Source organism: Phoenix dactylifera, unplaced genomic scaffold (assembly GCF_009389715.1).
Source record: "Phoenix dactylifera cultivar Barhee BC4 unplaced genomic scaffold, palm_55x_up_171113_PBpolish2nd_filt_p 001664F, whole genome shotgun sequence".
Taxonomy (NCBI): domain Eukaryota; kingdom Viridiplantae; phylum Streptophyta; class Magnoliopsida; order Arecales; family Arecaceae; genus Phoenix; species Phoenix dactylifera.
The window spans coordinates 40,457-57,487 of NW_024068964.1; positions in this window are offsets into that span (position 1 = coordinate 40,457).

A 17,031-nucleotide genomic window follows, 5' to 3' on the forward strand; every position below is an offset into this window, starting at 1 on the left:
TTGGATACCGGCTGTGGTTTTCACATTTGCAAATCTTTGCATGGACTACAGAAAATTAAAATTTTCTCTATGTACTAGGCCTGATGTTGCTTATGCCTTAGGCATAACAAGCAGATTCCAGGCTGATCCAGGAGAAAATCATTGGATAGCTGTGAAAAATATTCTTAAGTACTTAAGAAGGACTAAAGATATTTTTCTAGTTTATAGAGGATCTGAGTTGAAACTAGAAGGATTTTCTGATTCTAGTTTTCAATCAGATCCAGATGATAGCAAGTCCACTTCAGGGTATGTCTTTATCCTAAATGGTGGTGCAGTGAGCTGGAAGAGTTCCAAGCAGCAAACTGTAGCTGACTCAACTACTGAGGCAGAATACATCGCTGTAAGTGAAGCCGCTAAGGAAGCTGTCTGGATGAAGAAGTTCATCGCTGAGTTGGGAGTAGTTTCTGAGATTGCTGGACCAGTTTCAGTTTATTGTGACAACACTGGAGCTGTTGCTCAAGCAAAGGAACCAAGATCTCATCACAAATCCAAGCACATTCTAAGACGCTTCCACCTCGTTCGAGAGATCGTCGAGAGACAAGACATAGTCATTGAACGAGTAGACACAAAGAACAACTTAGCAGACCCGTTCACTAAAGCTCTACCACAACAGCAGTTCGATCGCCACCTCGATTGTACGGGGATAAAATATAAGAGCGATTGGCTTTAGTGCAAGTGGGAGATTGAAAGAGTAGATGCCCTACAAGCCAATCGCAATATGTATTGCGAAAGGTTTTTTCTTTTGTCCAAATCATGTATATGACATTTAAATATGAATAAAGACGTTATGTTTTATCATATGCTGTTGATTATATTTATGATAAACTCCTTAGATTAGAGCAATGGTTTTAAGACTATGATGAGATCATACTAGTGAGACTTAAAATCCTAAAATCCTAATCTTAAATATTCCCAATCATTGGTACATTGAGTCGGGGATCAATGATTACCGGAAAGACTGGCATGTCTTATGTATGCTCGATGCAGAGGATGATTGATCTCACAATCATTTGTGTGGAGACACTAATACAAAGATGTGGGTGCTCATTTAAGGAATGAGTTCACTGAATTGACCTACAAAGAGAAATCTTATGAAGTCTTACTTACATGTCAAAAGATGATTCTCTTAGTGGAAGTTGTGCAACTGATCCTATGACCTGAAATCACCATGGTATCTTGTGCACATGAACCCATATTTTGGTTTACACTCATTCATGACAATAAGTTATGTACGAGGTCTTCTGGAGATTCCACTAAATTTTCTTCTGGAGATCCTACTACCGAAGCATAGGGAATAGAATTCATTCTATTCCTCTCGTCAGATGTCTTAGGAGACATCTTCTTAGAGAGACGTATGCCATGACTCATAGGTAAGTAACCTCTTTTACTTCCTTCCATGTTGAATCTTTTCAGCACACGATCTATGTACTTAGATTGGGACAAGCCTAGCATCCTTTTAGATCTATCCCTATAGATCTTTATACCAAGTATATAGGATGCTTCTCCCAAGTCTTTCATGGAAAAGCTTTTTGATAGCCAAGTCTTGACCGATTGTAACATTGGAATATCATTTCCAATGATTAGTATGTCATCTACATACAATATTAAGAAGACAACGGCACTCCCACTAGTCTTCTTGTACACACATGGTTCATCCACATTTTTGATAAAACCAAACTCTTTGACTGTTGTATCAAAACGGATGTTCCAACTCCTCGATGCTTGCTTTAATCCATAAATGGATCTCTTAAGCTTGCATACTTGATTTGCTCTCCCACTTGAGACAAATCCTTCTGGCTGTGTCATGTAAACCTCTTCCTCAAGATAACCATTAAGGAAGGCGGTTTTGACATCCATCTGCCAAATTTCATAATCATAGTATGCAGCTATTGCAAGCAAAATTCGAATAGATTTAAGCATGGCAACTGGTGAAAAAGTTTCATCATAGTCAATTTCTTGCTTTTGCCTGAAACCTTTTGCCACCAATCTAGCCTTGTAGGTTTCTACTTGGCCATCTGCTCCAATCTTCTTCTTATAGACCCATTTGCAACCTATAGGGTTTACACCTTCTGGTGCATCAACTAAAGTCCATACTTAGTTGGTATACATAGAGTCTATTTCGGATTTCATAGCTTTTAACCATTTGTTAGAGTCATTACTCATGATAGCTTCCGAATAGGTCAGAGGATCATCATTTTCGACGAAGTGGGCTTCATCATTCTCAATGATAAACCCGTACCTCTTAGGTGCATTTCACACTCTATCTGACCTTTGGAGAGGAGATGTGTGTTGTGGTTGTACTTCATCAATGGGTACATCTGGTTGAAGAATTTCTTGTGTTTCTATTTGTAGGTCTTGAACTTCATTAAGTTCAATTCTTCTTTCACTGCCCTTTTCTAAGATAAACTCTTTTTCTAAGAAAGTGGCATGCCTACTAACAAATATCTTTTGTTCAGTAGGGTGATAGAAGAGATATCCAATACTTTCTTTGGAATAACCTATAAATGTACATTTATCTGATCTAGCACTTAGCTTATGTCCAAAATTTCTTTTGACATATGCTTGGCAGCCCCATATTTTAAAATATTTAAGATTGGGCTTTCTACCTCTCCATATCTCATATGGAGTACTAGATACAAATTTTGAAGGTATCCTGTTTAGCACATATGTAGCAGTTTCTAAGGTATAACCCGAGAAGGAAATAGGAAGATCTGTAAAGCACATCATGGACCTTACCATATCTAATAGAGTACGATTCCTCCGTTCAGCTACACCATTTAGTTGTGGCGTATACGGAGGTGTCCATTCAGAGAGAATGCCCTTTTCTTTAAGATGATTTAAAAATTCATTAGAAAGGTATTCACCTCCTCAATCAGATCGAAGGATTTTAATACACTTTCCGGTTTGTTTTTCAACCATACTTTGATACTCTTTAAACTTATCAAAGGCTTCGGATTTATGTTTCATAAGATACACAAATCCGAACCTTGATAAATCATCAGTGAATGTGATGAAGTAAGAGTATCCACCTCCAGCTGGAGTTGTCATAGGACCATATACATCTGTATGTATAAGTCCTAATAACTCACTTGCCCTTTCTCCATGTCCAGTGAATGGAGACTTGGTCATTTTTCCCATAAGACAAGATTCACAAGTTCCTAATGATTCATAATCATAAGGATCAAAGAACTCTTCTTTGTATAACTTGTTGATTCTTGATTCACTTATGTGACCAAGTCGGCAATGCCAAAGGAGGGTATTATTCACTTCCTCTCTCTTTCTTTTATTGCTTTTATTAATATGAAAGACATTGTCATTAAGTAATAAAACTAGAAGACCATTTTCCATAATGCCATTGCAAAGATGCTTATTAGAAAAATAAATAGAGAAACCATTGCCCTTTCCATTAATTTCAAAACCTTTCTTTAACAACAAAGGAATGGAAATTACATTTCTAATAATTTTGGGCATATAATAACAATCTTCTAATTGTAGGAGCTTTCCCGAAGGCAATTCCAAGTTGTAGGTTCCAACAGCTTCAGCCTGGATGGACTCTCCTCCAGTGCCATACAGCTCCAAGTTGTACGAATATTATGAGTAGGTCAACAAGGAATTAATCACTTCTAGTAAGAGAAGATAGCATCCTATTTATTCTAATCATATGATAATTCAGGAAGCCTTTGATCAAAGCAGAATGAAAATTAGAAAAAGTTTCTAATGTTTCATTATTTGAATTATCATTAAAAGATTGAGAAAAATATGAATATGAAATTGAGTTTGACATATATTCATACTCATATACATATTTGGGATGCAGTTTGATTAAAGGATTGAATTGCATGGTAACTTGCCACTGAAGGGTATTTTTGGTATTTCCACCAAATTTCATATTTTCCGGGTAGACATGACACGTTGCTAGACGTCAATCTTGTTTTATAGGTTTGATCAAATTAAAGAGTTTAATTCGATCACCAATTAGAAAGGATTCTAATTGTTAAGTTCGGGTTCGCGCAGTTTGGACTTAAATCGATTAGAAGAGTTCTAATCAAGTTGGGTCAACTCGCACTCACACCTATTGCTGGCTAAGTATGGAACCCAATGGGTCACACACAAGGAAACTTATCAAGGGTCTAATTGGATTAGATCATGTTTGCAAGATAAACATCCTAGCAGGTGTTGCAAACCTTAGCTCCTAATTCGAATTGGATTCGAATCTGATTCGAATTGGATTTGAATCTGATTCAAATTGGATTCGAATCTGATTCTTAATTGATCTAATTTGATTAGATCATATTCTAATATGGGTTAGCCAAGAGTTGGCACCTAATTGGCTTGGTTTGAGTCTAATTGGATTAGATTTAATAAATCATTTAATCTAGACCGTTAGATCTTGATCTACCATTGGATGAAGACATAATGGAGAGTTGGTTTAACCCAATTGGATTGGGTTAGAAGATGGCTACCATAATTCACCATTGGATCTTAATCCCACCATTGGATGAAGACATAATGGGTCAAGTGAATGGCGCCTTGCATTGGAGCCCTTGGATCATCATCATGAAAGATCAAGAGGTGAGGCGTGATGGACATGTGATTAGCATGTGATGTTGACTTGGTCAAAATATGGCACCACATGAAAGGACATATCATTTGATACACCTCCTCACTTGATCTGCACCTCCTCTTATTTGATATGGCCCTTTAGATGATGCCCTTTCATGAGAGGATGTGTGGATGGGATGCATCCCTTAGAGATGCATCCCTACACCTATTATAAATAGGTTAGCACTCCATGGGTTTCATCATTCCAATTCCACCCCACTCCTCTCTTCTTTCTTTCTTACATTAGTTTCTTTCTTTCTAGCATTGCTTCTAGTGTGTCCTAAGCCAAGACAAGGTGGTCTTCTTTAGGACAAAAGGATTAGAAGTGATTTTAGAAGGCTAAAGGAAAATAGAAACGAAGGAAAGCAAGCCATTAGAGTTCTTTAGAAGAATTCTGCATTAAGGATCAAAAGTCTTTGGAGCTAAAGTCTTGATCAAGTTTTCGTGTGGATCACCATTGGAGGGCGGACAATTGGACGCCTCGTGGAGATTGTACACTTTGGATTAGCGTTTGAGGTATTCTACTAATTCTGCATTTATTTTATATCATTTGATTGTAATCATTAAGGTGATCTAGGCTTAAAAGGGTTTCATGCATAGGGACTTTATTAAGAAATTTTTAAAATCCCTAGCTTCCGCTGCGCATTATAACATGCTAAAACCCTTCATACAGCTTCCTTGGCGGCATCAGATGCTGCGATATATTCTGCTTTATATGTAGAATCTGCCACTGTATGCTGCTTGGAACTCTTCCAGCAGATGGCCCCACCCTTAAGAGTGAAGATATATCCTGACACGCTCTTGCTATCATCTTGATCTGACTGAAAACTTGAATCAGTATATCCCTCAAGTTTTAAGTCAGAATCACCATAGACAAGCCACTGATCTTTAGTATTTCTCAAATACTTAAGGATGGTTTTTACAACTTCCAGTGGTTGCTACCTGGATCAGACTGGTATCTGCTCACTACTCCTAGTGAGTATGCCACGTCTGGTCTAGTATATGTCATGGCATACATTATAGATCCCACTGCCGAAGCATATGGAATTCTATCCATACTCTCTCTTTCTTGAGGGGTTGTCGGACAATCCCTTTTAGAGAGGTTAATTCCATGGCCCATCGGAATGTTGCCCAGATAGACAACCCAAGAGGGGGGGGTGAATTGGGTTTTAAAATAATTTAGCTATTAAAACTTTTGTGGATAACTAATTAATGCTTTTGCGAGATGATTAATTAGTTTCTATGTGCTGTGAATGAAATGCGAGAGATAGAGAGAGACAAACAATCACAAACACAATGTTTTATAGTGGTTCGGAGCTAACCCTTGCTCCTACGTCCACTCCCCAAGTCTCACTTGGGAATTCACTATAACCCCTTGGATTACAGCCGGTTGTTTTCCAAGCTCACAACCAAACTTGTTGTTTTACGAGCTCACAACGAACTCGGTCGGTTTTTTCTGGCTCACTGACTAGAACCGCCCCGATTGTTTTCCCGGGATCACAATCGAACCCTTACACACGTTGGTTTTACACTCGGCTCACCAACCAACCTCAATACCCTTGATTCAATCCCCCGATTGAACCAAGCAAATACAAGTTGTAAATAAAAGAGACTAACAGAAAACAAAGCTTCTCAAAAGCAGATGAATAACAATATAAGCTGAAAAGAGTTTAGAAGCCCTCAAATGCTTTGAGTTGGAGTTGAGTAGGGCTTCTTGAACTTTGAGTCTCCTCTTGAATGTCTGGTCGACTTGAATGCAGGAGGAGGCTTCTTTAATTGCTGGAAAGAGGAAGTTGGATGAAGTTAATGCCGCTCTTCCCTCTTTTCATTGAAGAACAGGTTGCAGAGATTGAATGCTTGATTACTTTGAGTGGAATAGTTATTCTCTATTTTGCTACAGTCCTCTGTGGCTATTTAAACCAACCCCCACGGAAACTAGCCGTTAGAGACCTTTTTCTGCCCGTTCTGCACACTCTGCACAGCCTGACAATGTGTCCGTTGGTGGGTTGGAGTCGACTCGCGCGATCAGGAGTCGACTCGGCTGTAGCGGGAGTCGACTCATGCTTTTCTGGAGTCGACTCGGAAACTGTTTCGGATTTGAATTAAAGTAGCCTCTTCGACTGGGAGTCGACTCGTCTTGACCCGGAGTCGACTCGCCAACTTCTGGAGCTGACTTGGCATTTTCGGAGTCGGCTCATCCCATGAAGTCCACAGAGCCAATTTTCAACTTGGCCAACTCGAGTCGACTCGACTGTCCTGGGAGTCGACTCGGCGCTCAGAGCCCGAACTCCTGATCTTCTGTCTTTTGGTTCGTCCAGTCTTGGAGTCGACTCGAACTTCCCTGGAGTCGACTCGGATCTCAGTTTCCGAAACTTAGTCTTCTGCCCTTTTGGTGTACCGCTGCCTTGGAGTCGACTTGAGCTTTCTTGGAGTCGACTCGGCTCTCAGACACAGCAAATTGGTCTTCTGTCTTCTTTGGGGTCACGGTGTCTCGGAGTCGACTCGTGTATTGCGGGAGTCGACTCGAATCTCAGATTCCGAAAAACGCTCTCTGACTTTTTCTTTGTGTTCCTCTGAGAGTCGACTCTCACTTTCTTTGGAGTCGACTTGCCAACCATCGGAGTCGACTCGCGTTCCACAGGAGTCGACTCGAATCTCAGACCCGAAAACTGCTCTCTGACTTTTCTGCCTGTGTCTCCTTGGAGTCGACTCATACTACCCTGGAGTAGACTCGGTGAACATCGGAGTCGACTCGCGCACTTCAGGAGTCGACTCGCTGACAGGTTTTGAGTTGATGCTTTCTGTTCGTCTGTCTGTTCTCAGTCGGAGTCGACTCGTACTGATCCGGAGTCGACTCGAGCTCGTGCCAGTGAACTTGATACGCTTGGAGTCGACTCGTGATACTCTGGAGTCGACTCGAGTCTCAGACTTTGGTTCAAGCTGACTTCTTAACTTATCCAAAATATTATGAACCAAGTCTAGAGACACTTAGACAAGATTTTCACTGAAACACTTAATTGAATTCATTAGTAAACAAGAGATATACTCAAATGCTTTGAGCTCATCAAAATCAAATAGGGTTTTAATCAATCACTCCACAATCTCCTCCTTTTTGATGATGACAAAACATTGAGTATATGTAAAGTGAATTGCTCTATAAACAAGGAAGTAAAATCCATAAATGAATTCAGATGTCTGGTAATTTAATTTATCCAAGTTTGAAAGGTGTGAACAATAAATTTCGGAGTTAAAGCTCCCCCTTTCATTTGGAATTATATAAGCCTTCATATCATGCAATCAATTGTTTGGCTTATATATCTTTAATGATTTAGCTTGCTTAAAATTCAGATTCTCCCCCTCAACATATGCAATCTACTTTGTTTTGATTCTAAGAATTTTTGACTTTTAAATTTTGGTTTTTAGAGGGAAAATCTGTCAATTTGTTCTTGAGTAGGATTCAGCTAATCTCCGAATATCCCTTGAATAGATTCTGGAGATTACTCCATTAGGAGCCCCAAAAGAGAGATAATGAGCCTCGAGGAACCAAATCCACTTAGAACAAATTGTTGTGTGTTTTAAATGTTGTTCTTTTTGTTGATTTTCATTGATTCCTTTTACATATTTTATACATATTTCTCCCCCTTTTTGTCATCGTATCAAAAAGGAGGTAAGCACACACAATCAAGCATAGATCAAATGGCACAGAATTGAAGAAAATATGGCTACTCATTGTATTGATTTGTATGTAAATACATTTGAGAATACAATAAGTAAAGCAAAAGCAATACATGTCAAAACAAAACACAAAAAGCAGCTATGGTCTCCTCGAGGATGTAGCTCCTCCTCTCGAGGATGTGGCTCCTCCTCTCGAGGATGTGGCTCCTCCTCTCAATTTGTTCTCCTCCATCAGGAGGGTGACCGCATCTGTAAGATGCCCGAGCTGAGTGATGATGGATGAGGTGGCCCTGCTGTGGGTAGTGTCGAGGTCGGTCACCGTCTTCTGAAGTGTATCCAGCTTGTCGATGAGCACATTCGACAAGCGCTCGGCCCCCTGGGTGGTGGTGCTCATGTCCTTCCGGATGTCATCGCGCATCTTCCGAGTGATGCCCGTGACCTCACTCATACTGGAGGACTGAGCCTGGACCAAACTCCGGACATTGTAGATCTCTTCCCGTACATGGGCCATCATGTCAGTCACGGCTGTCAAGGAAGGGACCAACTCAGAAGATGTGGGTGCAGGAGTGGGAGCAGGCACTGAACCTCGGAGCTCCCGAAGTAGATCCTCTCGCAGATCTCGGACAATCTCCTGCCGCAGTTCCCGGAGCTGCTCAGGAGCGATGCGGACCTCCATGGGTGGTGGAGCCGAGGAGGAGGGTCCGGCGGAGGTGGTAGGAGCAGAAGTGGATGGAAAGTCCGGTAAGTCAGGATAGTCAGAATCTGGCTCAGGACTAGGGGAGTGTCTGGTGGTCTGTGTGGTGATGGAGGACTTCCTAACCCATGTCCCCTCTATCTTCCGAAACCCCATCCTGTGTAGGGTCCCCGGACGCATGCGATCAGTCCATCGCAATGCGCGAAAGGGTTCCCCCTCAGGGATAGGAATCTCGTACTCCCTAAACAACAGAGTGAATACCATACCGTAGGGTAGGGTGAGCCTAGGTCTGTCTAGTGGCTCACACAGGTATCGATAAATGAGTTTGGGAAAGTTGATTGGGGTGTCCTGAAGCATGTAGAACATGAGAGCTAGGTCTCTCTCAGATACAAAATCAAATCTCCCGGTCTTAGGCAAGATGGACCTAGACAATATACTCAGGAGGATCCGCACCTCAATCGGAAGTGAGCTAGCGGATACCTCGTCTAAGGGTGACTGGGGTGGATGCCCTAGAATGGCCGTAAGGGCCTCAACCCTGTCCTCGGGGTGTGTGGGAGCCACCCCTACTTGTGGAAGGTGGAGGATGTGGGCAATAAGATCCTCCGTAATGAACAGAGGGACACCGGCTACCGTGCCCTCGATACCCCCATCTCCCCGATGGACGGTACCGTAAAACTCTCTAACTAATCCAGGGTAAGTTGGGAGATCTAATGTGAGGAAATACTCTAAGCCCTGGACACGCAATCTCTCACCTATGGTGAAACCCTCCCGGGAGAGATAGTCGAAATCGACATATCTCCCGGTGGTGACGGCCTTCCCGGCGCACGGCCTCGCGGGAACCGCCCTCGGCGGGGAACGAGCCGGAGGTTGTGGCCTCGCGGGATCGTGCCGAGCCTTGGAGCGCCTCTCGGGACCGGCCTCGGGTCGGGACCTCTTTCGGACTACGGTTTTACGCGGCATAATGACCTAGATTGGGAGGAAAACCCTAAGGGATGGTGAAAGGTTGACGGAAAAGGCTTGGGGACGACCGGGGACGACCTAGGAGTCGGCTCTAGGGCTTGTGAACAGTGGCGGCGGAGAATAGAAGTGTTTTCGAAACGACAAAGTTAGGGTTAAAAAGTCGGATCCCGACTGCGAGTCGACTCCACTGAGTCGCAAGTCGACTCGACCTCGAGTCGACTCCAGAATATGCGCGAGTCGACTCTCCTTATGCGCCAGTAGACCTCGAGTCGACTCCAGACTATATGCGAGTCGACTCCCCCTCTGCTGCCATCAATCTCGAGTCGACTCCCGCAAATGCGCGAGTCGACTCCCCCTCAGGAGCTGACTCTGAAACTTACTCGAGTCGTCTCTAACTTTGGCACGCACCTAAAAATCATGTTATGTTCGTGCCGAATGAGGGAAAATCACTAAATTATGATCTGATTTGATGATCATTGAAAAGAAACTCTATTTTAACCACAATCTAATCATCAAAATCAACGAATCTAGTGGAAACTACCACTAGGATGGATCAATCACTCCTAATCCCCTCCTAAGCACACTAAACCTCTCTTCACTTAGGGGTTTTGTAAAAATGTCTGCTAATTGATCATCAGTACAAACAAATTGTAGTGTCACATCACCATTCAGTACATGATCTCTTATGAAGTGATGTCTTATCTCAATGTGTTTAGTTCTTGAATGCTGAATTGGATTTTTAGTTAGATTAATGGCACTTGTATTATCACAGTTAATAGGTATTTTATCTTGTTTAATGCCATAATCTTCTAATTGTTGTTTGATCCACAAGATTTGAGCACAACAACTCCCGGCTGCAACATATTCAGCTTCAGCAGTAGATAATGCAACCGAGTTTTGTTTCTTGCTAAACCATGAGATTAGGTTTTCTCCTAGAAATTGACAAGACCCGCTGGTACTTTTTCTATCAAGCTTACATCCAGCGAAGTCTAAATCTATGTATCCTATTAGGTTTAGGCTAGATTCTTTAGAATACCATAACCCTATATTCTTTGTTCCTATTAGGTATTTAAAGATTCTCTTTACTGCAATTAGATGTGATTCCTTAGGATTAGCCTGATATCTAGCACACATGCAAACACTGAACATAATATCAGGTCTACTTGCAGTAAGATACAATAAAGATCCTATCATACCTCTATACAGTTTCTGATCTACAGATTTACCTGATTCATCTTGGTCTAATTTGCATGATGAGCTCATGGGGGTGCTGATTGACTTGTTTCCCTCCATATCAAACTTCTTGAGCATCTCCTTGATATATTTGGCTTGATTGATGAAGATGCCTCCTTCAGACTGTTTGATTTGAAGCCCGAGGAAGTAGTTCAGCTCTCCCATCATGCTCATCTCAAATTCACTCTGCATCAAATCAGCAAATTCTTCGCAGAGGCGATTGTTAGTAGCACCGAAAATGATATCATCAACATAAATCTGTACTAATAGCATATCTTGGTTTTTCTTCTTTAGAAACAATGTTGTATCTACATTTTCCCTAGAGAACTCATGTTCTAATAGGAATTTGCTAAGCCTCTCATACCATGCTCTAGGTGCTTGTTTCAAACCATAAAGTGCTTTGTTCAATTTATAAACATGATTAGGGTATTGATGATTTTCAAAACCAGGGGGTTGTTCTACATATACCTCCTCATTAATATACCCATTTAAAAATGCACTTTTTACGTCCATTTGAAATAACTTGAAGTCCTTAGAGCATGCAAATGCTAATAATAATCTAATTGCCTCAAGTCTAGCTACAGGAGCAAAGGTTTCATCAAAATCTATACCTTCTTCTTGATTATAACCCCTTGCTACTAGTCTAGCCTTATTCCTTATTACAATTCCATTTTCATCAAGTTTATTTTTATAAATCCATTTTGTACCTATAATTGGATATTCAGAAGGTCTCTCAACTAGATTCCATACTTTGTTTCTAGTAAATTGGTTTAGTTCTTCTTGCATTGCATTTATCCAATTTACATCATTTTCGGCTTCTTCTATGTGTTTGGGCTCAAAGTGTGAGACAAGCTAGATGGTTATTTAAACTTCTAAGGGATGCTCTAGTCCTAACCGGTTGAGATGGATCATCTAGAATTAGTTCCTTAGGATGCCCGTGAGCATATCTCCAAGCTTTAGTTAGCTCATGATCTACTATAGTCTCTTGACTTGATGATGCATCTTCAATTAATTTTTGATTGTTATCTTGTAATGTCATCTCATCAATCTTTTCTTCAAGAATTTCCGTATCATCATCAAGGTTAACTCTCTTACTAGAGGAAATGTCACTAGAGTCATCAAATACAACATGTATAGATTCTTCTATAACTAAGATTCTTTTATTAAAGACTCTATAGGCTTTGCTAGTTGTAGAGTAACCTAAGAATATGCCCTCATCAGATTTAGAGTCAAATTTACCTAGATTATCTTTCCCATTATTATGAACAAAACACCTACATCCAAAAACATGAAAGTAATTAACTTTTGGTTTTCTGTTTTTCCAAAGTTCATAAGGTGTTTTCTTTATAATGGGTCTTAATAAAACTCTATTTAATATATGACAAGAAGTATTAATGGCTTCTCCCCAAAAGTACTTAGGGAGGTTACTTTCACATAACATAGTTCTAGCCATTTCCTCTAGAGTTCTATTTTTCCTTTCCACAACTCCATTTTGTTGTGGTGTCCTAGGTGCAGAAAAATTATGGGTTATCCCCTTTTTACTACAAAACTCATCAAATGACTGATTTTCGAATTCGGTACCATGGTCACTTCTAATAGCTATTACTGAGGTATCTCTAGCATTGGTTACTTCTTTATGGAATTTCTTAAAAACAGAAAATGCTTGATCCTTATGTGCTAGGAACATGACCCATGTGTACCTAGAATAATCATCTACAATAACTAGACCATATTTATTTCCACCTAGGCTTGTTGTTCTAGTTGGTCCGAATAGGTCCATGTGTAATAATTCTAGAGGTCTAGAGGTAGAGACACATTTTATGGATTTAAATGAGTTTCTAGATTGTTTGCCAAATTGACATGCTTCACATATTTTATTCTTTTCAAATTTTAATTTTGGCAAACCTATCACGGAATCTCTTTTAACTAGTTTAGTTATTGTGTCCATGCTTGCATGACCTAACTTACGGTGCCATAACCAACTAGCATCATTATCCTTAGTTTCATTAACAACTAAACATTGGTTATGTTTGGCAAGATCTTCAAGGTCTACAACATACACATTCCCACGTCTAATTCCTTTAAAAACTAAACTATTGTCATTTGGGTTTGTTATAATGCATAGTGATGGTTTAAACATAACATCATACCCTTTATCACATAATTGACTAATGCTTAATAGGTTATGCTTAAGACCATCAACATATCTAACATTATCAATAAAAGTAGAAGGGGTAATTTGAACTTTACCAATACCAATGATGTGACCTTGGTTGTTGTCTCCAAAAGTCACAGCACCTCCCTTCTTAGCTTCAAGGGTGAAAAATTGATCCTTGTCACCCGTCATGTGTCTTGAGCAGCCACTATCCAAGTACCAGCAATTTTTGTTGACCTTGGCTGCAAGACACTCCTACACAACCAGATCATATAATCTTAGGTACCCAAGTTTTCTTGGGTCCTTCATGGTTAGTCATATTGGTTCCTTTTGGAACCCATACCCTTTTAATTTTTCTTTTAGTTTTCCCTTTCCTATAGTCACATACATTTGCCTTATGTCCTACAGTTCCACAACAAAAGCAGATTACTTTCTTAGTTTTGCTTTCTCCAGCTTTAACAAAGAAGTTACTAAGAAGTTTTTGTTTATTTTTTGGTTTATACCCTAAACCCGCTCTATTAAATACTGCTCGTTGACTATTTAGTATCATGTTCAATTTTTCAGAACTATATGTAAACTTTTCTACCAAAGGTTTGTACTTTTCAAGTTCTTTAGTTAGAGTTTGTTTTTCGGTTTTTAGAATGTTTAAATCTTTTATGAGATTCTCGTTTAAGTTTTGTTTATTGTTTTTAAGTTCTGAAATTTCCTTAGTTAATTTTTCATTATCTTTACTCAAGGTATTAGTCTTTTGAGTTAAGAGTTGATTGCTTATCTTAAGTTCTAAATTTTCTTTGATAAGAACATCTTTATCCTTAACTAATGAATCATACTTACGAATATAAGTTTGGTTAGTTACTTTTAGTTCTTTGTTTTTAGCATTTATAGCCTTATATTCAATCATTAGTTCATTAAAAGCATCATAAAGCTCATCAAAAGTAAAATCTAAAGGCGATTCGGACGTTACCTCATTTTCATTGGCCATGAAGCAGAAATTGGCCTTTTCCTCTTGTTCCTCATCCGATGAAGAGGATGATGAGTCGGAGTCGGATAGTGTTGTGACAATAGCCTTCTTCTTCTTGTACTTGCTCCCCTTCTTCAGTAAAGGGCACTCAGCTCTTATGTGACCCGGCTTCTTGCACTCGTAACACCCAATCCCCTCATTTTCCCTTTCCTTACCTTTGTCCTTGCGGTAGGAATTTGAGGGGCCTCTCCTTTGATGATAGGACTTCTTGTGGTTGATGAATTTTCTGAATTTGCGCACAAGAAGAGCCTCACCATCATCTCCCTCAAGCTCTTCTTCTTCACTACTGCTGCTGCAAGACAAGTCTTTATTAGATGATGTAGATTTAAGAGCTATTACCTTTTTCTTATGGGAGGACTCTTCTTCGCTGTGCTGCTTCATTGTGAGCTCGTGAGTCATTAGGGATCCAAGGAGCTCTTCAAGTGGAAGCTTGTTCAAGTCTTTAGCTTCTTGGATTGCCGTCACCTTGGCTTCCCATGACCTTGGTAGACAGCGAAGAATTTTCCTGACAAGCTCACTGTTAGTATAGTTCTTGCCAAGGCTTTTTAGGCCATTGACAATGTCAGTAAACCTAGTGAACATGCATGTGATTGTTTCATTAGAATCCATTTTAAATAATTCATACTTATGAACCAATATATTTATTTTGGATTCTTTGACTTGATTCGTGCCCTCATGGGTCACTTCAAGTCTGTCCCAAATCTCTTTTGCAGAATTGCAAGTAGAGACCCTATTGAATTCATTTCTATCTAAGGCACAATAAAGCACATTCATAGCTTTAGAATTTAGTTGTGCCTTTCTCATGTCATGTTCATCCCAATCCTTTTCTAGTTTGGGTACCGTGACACCCTCTACATATATGGATGGGATGTATGGCCCATTTACTACAATGGTCCACATCTCATATTCTTGGGCTTGGATGAATATTCTCATCCTAGCCTTCCAATATGAGTAGTCGGATCCATTAAAGAATGGGGGTCTTTGGGTGGACTGACCCTCAATGTGGTAAGATCCAAATGGGGTTGTCATTTCGATCTTTTACTCTTGGGTGGAAGAGTTTAGGCTCTGATACCACTTGTTGCCCAGATAGACAACCCAAGAGGGGGGGGTGAATTGGGTTTTAAAATAATTTAGCTATTAAAACTTTTGTGGATAACTAATTAATGCTTTTGCGAGATGATTAATTAGTTTCTATGTGCTGTGAATGAAATGCGAGAGATAGAGAGAGACAAACAATCACAAACACAATGTTTTATAGTGGTTCGGAGCTAACCCTTGCTCCTACGTCCACTCCCCAAGTCTCACTTGGGAATTCACTATAACCCCTTGGATTACAGCCGGTTGTTTTCCAAGCTCACAACCAAACTTGTTGTTTTACGAGCTCACAACGAACTCGGTCGGTTTTCCCTGGCTCACCGACTAGAACCGCCCCGATTGTTTTCCCGGGATCACAATCGAACCCTTACACACGTTGGTTTTACACTCGGCTCACCAACCAACCTCAATACCCTTGATTCAATCCCCCGATTGAACCAAGCAAATACAAGTTGTAAATAAAAGAGACTAACAGAAAACAAAGCTTCTCAAAAGCAGATGAATAACAATATAAGCTGAAAAGAGTTTAGAAGCCCTCAAACGCTTTGAGTTGGAGTTGAGTAGGGCTTCTTGAACTTTGAGTCTCCTCTTGAATGTCTGGTCGACTTGAATGCAGGAGGAGGCTTCTTTAATTGCTGGGAAGAGGAAGTTGGATGAAGTTAATGCCGCTCTTCCCTCTTTTCGTTGAAGAACAGGTTGCAGAGATTGAATGCTTGATTACTTTGAGTGGAATAGTTGTTCTCTATTTTGCTACAGTCCTCTGTGGCTATTTAAACCAACCCCCACGGAAACTAGCCGTTAGAGACCTTTTTCTGCCCGTTCTGTACACTCTGCACAGCCTGACAATGTGTCCGTTGGTGGGTTGGAGTCGACTCGTGCGATCAGGAGTCGACTCGGCTGTAGCGGGAGTCGACTCATGCTTTTCTGGAGTCGACTCGGAAACTATTTCGGATTTGAATTAAAGTAGCCTCTTCGACTGGGAGTCGACTCGTCTTGACCCGGAGTCGACTCGCCAACTTCTGGAGCTGACTTGGCATTTTCGGAGTCGGCTCATCCCATGAAGTCCACGGAGCCAATTTTCAACTTGGCCAACTCGAGTCGACTCGACTGTCCTGGGAGTCGACTCGGCGCTCAGAGCCCGAACTCCTGATCTTCTGTCTTTTGGTTCGTCCAGTCTTGGAGTCGACTCGAACTTCCCTGGAGTCGACTCGGATCTCAGTTTCCGAAACTTAGTCTTCTGCCCTTTTGGTGTACCGCTGCCTTGGAGTCGACTCGAGCTTTCTTGGAGTCGGCTCTCAGACACAGCAAATTGGTCTTCTGTCTTCTTTGGGGTCACGGTGTCTCGGAGTCGACTCGTGTATTGCGGGAGTCGACTCGAATCTCAGATTCCGAAAAACGCTCTCTGACTTTTTCTTTGTGTTCCTCTGAGAGTCGACTCTCACTTTCTTTGGAGTCGACTTGCCAACCATCGGAGTCGACTCGCGTTCCACAGGAGTCGACTCGAATCTCAGACCCGAAAACTGCTCTCTGACTTTTCTGCCTGTGTCTCCTTGGAGT